The sequence below is a fragment of the Equus przewalskii genome, chromosome 1 (genome assembly GCF_037783145.1).
Source record: "Equus przewalskii isolate Varuska chromosome 1, EquPr2, whole genome shotgun sequence".
Taxonomy (NCBI): Eukaryota; Metazoa; Chordata; class Mammalia; order Perissodactyla; family Equidae; genus Equus; species Equus przewalskii.
In genome coordinates, this window is record NC_091831.1 from 162,183,997 (window position 1) to 162,192,267 (window position 8,271).

Sequence of the window (8,271 nt, forward strand, 5' to 3'; positions counted from 1 at the left end):
CAGTGATGTGAGAATATTGCTTTGACTACCTGGCATCTGTTCCCATTTCACGCGGTATCAGTAAGTCATTGAGGAGAGTAACTTTGGGGAGAATCAGCACTCTTCCATTGTCAGGACCCAGGATGTGGAGAAAGCAGACTCCAGCCAATCAAAGGCTGTGACCTGGGCTTAGACAGATCAGAGCCTCTGACCAACTCTACAGGCACCTAGAGCAGCGTGACAGATTGTGCTTTGCTGGGATGGCCTCTGTGTATCTCCCATCCCACAGGCTCTTCCTAAAGGACTGCAACCCTCCTCCCCTCACAGGCGGGGTCTATGCCCTTTCCTATTTAATTGGGGCCAGGGATGCCTTTTGAAGCCCCAAGCAGTGAAATATGGTAGAATGGATGCATTATGACTTTAATGTCCAGGTAATAAAAAGAACACAGCTTCTGCCTGGCTCGCTTTAGGGAGGTGCTCACTCTGGGGAAGCCAAGCATCACGTCGCAAGGAAGAGCTCACAATCCCATGCACAGAGACTACTTGAGAGGCCCTGGTGGAGAGGAAGGGATGTGCTTAGCAGACAGCCAGCACAAACCACTGGGGGTGTGTGAGCGAGCCTTCAGGTGATTCTGGCCTCCAAGTTTCAAGACTCCCTTGATTCCAAGAGGAGCAATGGGGAGCCATTCACACTAAAACCTGACCAAAACACAGATTTGTGGGCAAAATCAATGTGGTTTGTTCTTTTAAATCACTCGATCTTTAGTAACTGGAGCAAGCCCTCTTCAGCAATACTCCCACTCCATCTGTAAATGCCTCTGACCATGGCTTACACCAGCGTTATCTGATCACTGATGGCTTTGGCTTCCCAGCAGAAGCAAGGAATCTCATCTCAATGCCCCCAAGTCTCATACAGAAAGGGGCTCCCATTTGAGGCCAACAGTTTTTTCTGATGACTTTCTAGGATGAGCCCCAACTCTTCTTTTGTTAGTAAAGTATTTGCCAATATAGACGTCTCATTTTCCCCACCAGATGCTTTACCTTTAGCAGGCCCATGTAACGCTTCCTTCCCTCAGTGAGTCTGAGAATCTCAGAATGTTCTTCGTAAGGCTGCCATGCTGGCTTTACTTTACCTAAATAGAAAGCATTTAGGTGAAATTTCTGGTTCACTTCCCAGAAACTCATTGTAAAAGGAATAAGAAAAGGCCTTCCAACATAAACTGTGGTTAAACAGAGGGGAGAAATATTCCAAGACTGCCAGAAGGGAATCCCAGGTGGAGAAAAAATTTTAATGGAAGGATATCCAGGAGGATTATTTTCTTAGTAACTTATGAGAAGACTCCTTCTGAACTTGAACTCCTGGCCTGAGATTCAAGGAAGTAATGCCAAAAATTGCACTTTCCCACTTTGTTCTGTTGTAATTCCTGTAGAAAGCAGAGCCCGAAGCAAAGATTATGGTGGGAACAATTTATTTGGGAGGTACAAGGCTGACAATGACAGTGAGGAAAAAGGATTAGGTCAAGGAAAGATGCAATGCAGTGAGATATGTGACATTATCTCAGTTGGCCACTACTTCACAGCAAGCTGCTAAGAAACAAGGCACGTTTCTCAGCAAGCTTAGTCAACACATGGAACTTCTCCAGAACAATTGCAAGGTGTGTCACAGGAAGAGAAGAGCATTCAATGTCTGAAACAAAATCTGAATTGCTTGCTTGCTAAGAGAGAGCAGCATTTGTAAAGAACAGTGTCTCTGAACCAAGAGAGCAAATCTTGTATAGGATTTGGAAGTGTGAAACCCAGAAATTAGTGGGCTTTCAGCAGTGTGAATGTTTTGGCCTTGCTATCTTTCGTCTGTGGGACGATGGACATTGGGATGAGGTTGTAGCTGGCTGGCTGGTATGATCTGGCTCCTCAGTTTTCCCTTGGGGAACCAAGTTTCATGCCTCATGGAACTTGCTCTTTTATTCAAGACCAAAAGTGGAGGGGCAACTAGTAGAGATGGGGCATCAACTGAGAGGAAAAAAGAGAGAGAGAGAGAGAGAGAAATAGAGAGAGAAAGAGTGTGCCAAGTTGGTTTAATCATGAAAGGAAAAGGGGCTGTATCAGTAAGTTAGAGAGTGATTGAGAGAGTCTGGTCCTAGCAAGTAAGGACTAAGGAACAAACTCTTCCTGGGGAGAGGGCCTAAAGGGGGTTATCCACAGGGAACAATATCCCAGAATAACTGGGAATATCACTTCTTCCTTCTCAGTTTTTCTTGAAAATGGACAGATCCCTTGAGCTCAAACTGCTACCCCAACACTGTATCCGACAATTTCTGACTCTTGCTGCCCAAAACCTGGAGAAGCCAAAGCTGTTTCTGCGTCCAGCTCAGTGAGGGACCATCACAATGACCTCTCTCTCTCCTGCACCCAGTACTTAGCAGTGGTTTGCAGGTGTGCCCTCTCAGGGCAGGAGAGGAGCTCGGCCTCTGTGCCCTGATGATCTCCCCTGAACAAGAGAACCCAGGGCTCCAAATACAGGAACAACAGGAGAGTCAGAGCATCAGGCCCAGGGAAGGGGCATTAAAGGTAGAAAAAGAGCCAGCAGGGCTGCAAACCCTCCCCTTTACAGCCCAGCCCTGCTCCCTCCCTCGGATCTACTCTTCATAATCTCCCCCTTGAATCTCCATAGACTTCCTGAAAGGATCCCACTTGGGGTCATTTCCAGACTCAAGCCTGCCCAAGAGAAAGAGCTGGAGAACACCAGGATCGCACACTGTGTGCAAAGCAGCCGAGAGGGAAGGGCTTTCTTGCAATCTTGCGGGAAGGATAGAAACGTTGGTTATCTTACTAGAGGAGGGGTTGGTTAAATGGTTTCTGTAGGTTTTACAGATACCATTTATTACATTAAGGAAATTTCTTTCTGTTTTGGTCTGATAACAGGCTATCTTTGTTATCATGAGTGGATGTTGATTTTTGTGAAATGCCTTTCTGTTTAGTGAGATAATGATTTTTCTCTTAGATCTGTTTGTGTGGCAAAATGCATTACTTGATCCTTCTAAGTTTAAATGAGATCTGCACTATTGGTGTAAACTTAAATTGCTTGTGACCTTTTTGTGTATTGTTGGACTAGTTTTGAGAGTTGATATTGTTTAGGGTTTTGTGTCTAAGAATCATGCATGAGGTTGACCTGGTCGTTTCCTTTCTTATCCTGTTATTTGTGTCAAGGTTATGCCAGCCTTATAAAACAAGATGGTAGCGTTCCTTCTTTTTCTCTTTTATGGAAGCATTTGTAGATTCGAAGTTTTCCTTCCTCGAATTTTGGTAGAAATGAACAGTGAAGCCATCTAGATCAGTTGCCTATGTGGAAAATTTTTGATGGCTGATGCAATTTCTTTGATAGCTCCAGTATTACCTAAGGTGGGAATTCCTTCTCGAGTAGGTGTTAGGCAGTGATATTTCTATTTTGCCTAAAATTTAAAATTTGTTTGCATAAAGTTTTTCATAACGTTCTTGGCTTATGTTTTAATGGTCTTCAGCTTTGTAAAAATATTCCCTTTTTATTTCCCGATCTCAAATATTTGCACTTCCTCTGATTTTTTCATGATTAGTTTCTCCAGAGGCTTGTCAATTTTATCAGCCTTTTCAAATAATTAATACTTGCTTTATTAAACCTCTCTGTTGTATGTTTGCCTACTGTTTCATTAACTTCTGCTGCTTATTATTTCTTCCTCCTGCTTCATTGAATTTATTCACATATTTATTACTAACTTCTGGGGATAGATGATCACCCCAACAATTTCAGTTTTTTGTGATATGTGAGTTTTAAGACTATAACTTTTTCTCTACCTGCGTCAGCTGTGTTCCACAATTTTTAATAAGTACTGTTATTGTTATTATTCAACTCAAAACATGTTCTATTTCTTTTTAAATTTTATTTTATCATGGGATATTTAAAAGTGTATTTATTTTTTTCTAATATTATGAAGATTTTTCTAGCTACCATTTTATTGATTTCTAGGTTAATTATGTTGTGGCCAGAAAAGATTCCCAAGATTTGCATTTTTAGAATTTCTCAAGATTTGTTTTATGGCCCAATATATGATCAATTTTGGCAAAAGTTTTGTGTGTATTTTAAAAAATATCTTAATATGTGTCAACAAAAATAATCCATACCCAATCTATAAATGAAAATTTGGGTGAGTTTATTCTGAGCTGAAATCTCAGGACCATGGCCTGGGACCTTTCTTCCCAAAGGAAGAAAGGGCACCAAGGAAGTGAGGTATACAGAGTGGTTATATACCCCCAAACAGGATGTTTCACATGTGTGTTGATGAAAATAATCCATAACCAATCTATAAATGAAAATTTGGGTGAATTTATTCTGAGCTTATATCTGAGGATTATAACCCAGGAGAGTCTTCCCACAAAGGAACAGAGCACTCCATAGAAGTGGGGGTATACAGGGTGGTTATATACCCTTAAAGAGGATGTTTCACATATGATTGAAATGTCCCTTTTACAATAGTGGCATGACTGCTCTGTAGGCACAGCGATTGATGGAAACAGCAGGTAGGTCTTCTGTGTCAGTGAACACAGCAGGGTGGCAGTCTGTTGTCTCCAGCTGATCGGTCACAGGTGAGCTGGGTGGTCAAAGGTGAGTGCAGCAATCAGTTCCTAGCCTAAGGAAAGATGCTTATCCCTAAGGAAATGCCAATGTGGGGGGAAGTTGCACCTTTATCTCAAGGGCCTTTGTTCTGGCCATAGGAAATGTCTAAGCAGATATACAGTGGGTGCTCAACAGCCACAGTCAGGCCCTTTTGGAAAAAACAAAGTCAGGCTGAATTAGGTTTGTACTAAATGGCTTCCTTGTATACTCCAATATATTCTATTGCTTGCCATTTTTATTTGTCATATTGGATACAATGTTCTAAATATGCTATTAGATCCACTTGTCCTTGTTTTCTTTAAATCATCCATATCCTTATGGAATTCTTTTATGGTCTACTTGCTATACTAATTCTTGAGGTGATGGTAGGTTTATTTATCTCCTTGGATTTCTTTCAATTTTCGTTTTGTAGATTTTCTGGCCATATAATAGGTGCCTTAAAATTTAAAATCACTTTGTCTTCCTGATGAATTGATCTGTTTATCGTTGTGAAAGGACCCTGTTTCTCTTCACAGACACTTTTGATTTGAAGTCACTTTTGTCTGGTATTGATACACCTACAATGGTTTTCTACGGTTACTGCCAATAATGGTAGATCCATTTCCTTTCTCTTACGTTCAGCTTTTTAGACCTGTCTATTGCACAGAGCACATATTTATGTCTGTTTTCACAGCTGACTTGATATTCTTTGAATTTTAACTGGAGTATTCAGGATGCTTACATTTGACGTAGTTATGGATATATTTGCTTTTAAGTCTACTCTGACTTTATGTTTTGCATTTCTCCCAACTATTCTGTGGGGTTTTTCCCTCTTCTTTCTCACCTTGTCTTGGATGGATTACTTTTTACCTTTCCTTTTTTCCCTTCTACTCTTTGGAAGTTATGCATTGCTTATATTGTTTTAGCGGTTACATAAAAGTACAGGATGTCTCCACAACTTATCAAAGACTAAATTTAATCAGTAGGTTTACACTTCTCCCTGAAAATGTAGGAAACACAGCCCTTTTAATCTCATTTACCTTCTCCCAAAATTGTGGATTTTAATTCCACCCTGTTTTGTTAACACATTGGAAATTGTGATTATCATTTTACATAAACAATGTTCATTTTTCTTTAATAGTGTCTAGTTACTAGGCTAGTTTTGTTTTTGCTGTATTGTACTCTAATAATTTCTTCAGATATTTCTTCCACTTAAGAATCCTCTTTTCTGGTGTCCTCAATGTGCAAGCAAATCCCCCCACTTCGTTTTTAATGTTGTTATTTTGTCAGGACTAATTACCCTGAGGAGTTCAAGGCAGGGTTTGAAAGCCTTTGAATGTTTTACCAAATCATTTTTCTTCCCTTTTGTTATGTTAAGGAGATGCAACCAACCACCCTGAGCCGGACCAAGCCTCACTAGGAGAGCTATGCCTATGACCTTGGCCTTATTTTAAGTGCTAAGATCTCTCCAGGAGGAGCTTAGGCCTTATGAACCTGCACTATGTGGAAGCATGTTTTCCATCTTAGCTGGCTCAAGTGAACGCCCTCCTCTCCCTTTTTTTTTTTGGAGGAATATTAGCCCTGAGCTAACATCTGCCACCAATCCTCCTCTTTTTGCTGAGGAAGAGTGGCCCTGTGCTAACATCCGTGCCCATCTTCTTCTACTTTATACATGAGATGCCTGCCACAGCATGGCTTGACAAATGGTGCATAGGTCTACACCCGGGATCCGAACCGGCTAACCCTGGGCCGCCAAAGCAGAACATGCAAACTTAACTGCTGCACCTGCAGGCCCACCCCATCCACCTCTCCCTTTTGAAACTCCCGTTCTCCAACTAAAATAAAAGTCCCTTCTTCCCTTTGTTCGGGAACCCCATGACTCCAGAAATGATTCCTCATGGTCTCCCATTTGATGCAAACACACTTTACTGTATGAGTCAGCTCCTTCTGGTGGAGAGTCTGATTTCACTTGCCAGGAGGAAAGCTGCTTTGGTTTCAGTACAATTTTCAGTACAATTTTATATTTGGAAATTCTATCTAGTTCTTTATCCAATCAGTAATGACACTTCATATTTTCCTGTTTCCTGCAGTCATTTTTAAGTTTGTATTATAATATGTGCAAGATAATTCCAAATCTCAAGCACATAGTTGCTGATCTGTCTGTACTAAGAGTTATTTCTGCTGGCTCTCGTTCACGGGGTCACGTTTTCATGTGTTCTTTGGCATTTTGATTATGTGCAGTTTGATACTTTTTCAAAAGATTTTGCATGTGTGGTGGGTGGGGGCCGAGAGTGGCAGGCTTCCCAAGGCCTGGAATAAAGGTACCTTCTTCAGAGAGGATTTGCAATGGCTTCTGCCTAGCCCCTGGAGGCATCTCCCTTCTAAACCACCTGGAAATCAAGACCACTGCTGGAGACCCAATGAGAACCTGGGCTGCAAATCTTCAGGAAGGCTGTCCCTGGTCACAGCTTCTCAGAATCTGGTTGTTTATCCCTTTTCTCCATTTTCCTGCATTGTTCAGTGCCAAGGCTATCTTCTCTGTCAAGGGTAGATTTACTTCTGCTCACTGTTAGGCTAAAGGGCAGCCTGTGGGGCCCCAGATTAACATGAGGAGAGTTTCTTACTTGAGTCTCCATATTGCTTGGACCCAGGGCCTTCACTTTTGTCCCTCTTCCCCCAAGAAATCACCAAAACCCAAGGCCCAGTTGTCTAGCTGGCAAATACCTTCATGGCAAAAGCAGCTTGAGTTGTCTTGACTTCTGCTTATCTGTCTGGGTTTCAGAATTAAATCCAAAATTTAACCTGACAGTCCCTTGCTGTCTTGTCAGTTTGTCAATGCTTTCAAAAGTTTTATTCCCCCTGTTTTTCCTTTAAATTTGTTTCATTCAGAGGGTTGGTCCAAATAACCTGGCCTGCTATCACTAAAGACGGAAGTCAGGGTGTTACTTTTGTATTTATTCAACCAACCTTGATTCAGTTTATTTTGTGAAGGAGACAATTAGAACTATTTCACCTTGCCACTGCCCTTCATTTTGCCAGTTACTCTTTACTTCACAAAATCACAGCAAATAGTTCAATGACTACATTTTAGTGGACTCTTGTCACTAAAAGAATGGATCGTTTAACCTCAGCGAGCAAACTTCAAATTCATCCCAGGTTGGTTCTCTTCAGAGGAGGATTCCTACAAAAAGCTAATCCAATCTGGTGTGCAAACTCTTTCCTGACTTTGGGATCCTATCCTCTTCCTGAATTTCAAAAATTCCCTTTTCTGGGTTAGGGGGAATCTTGTACCACATAGAAAAATCTATGAGTATGCGAGGGCTCTATTCTCTAATGCATATTCAACAAAACAAAGGGCTATCAGGAACTGGGAGCAGATGTCTGCCCCCACCTGGAGATCAGATCGCGGCCCCACCCAGAGACCAGCTGCCTTCCCCACCTGGAGACCAACCCCCTATATAAGCAGCTTGTAGTCTTTGTTCTGTAAAATGATTCTTTTGGACGTTAGTCCTTCATCTTCCCTCTTGCTAGCAAGCTGCAATAAAGAAATCCTTCCTCTCCCACCACTTTGCCTCCTGACTATGGGCATGTCTTGCATTCAGAAGAGGACCCTCCCTTTGCCGGTAACAATATGACACAATAATTCTGCTGCTGGGACTCTATCC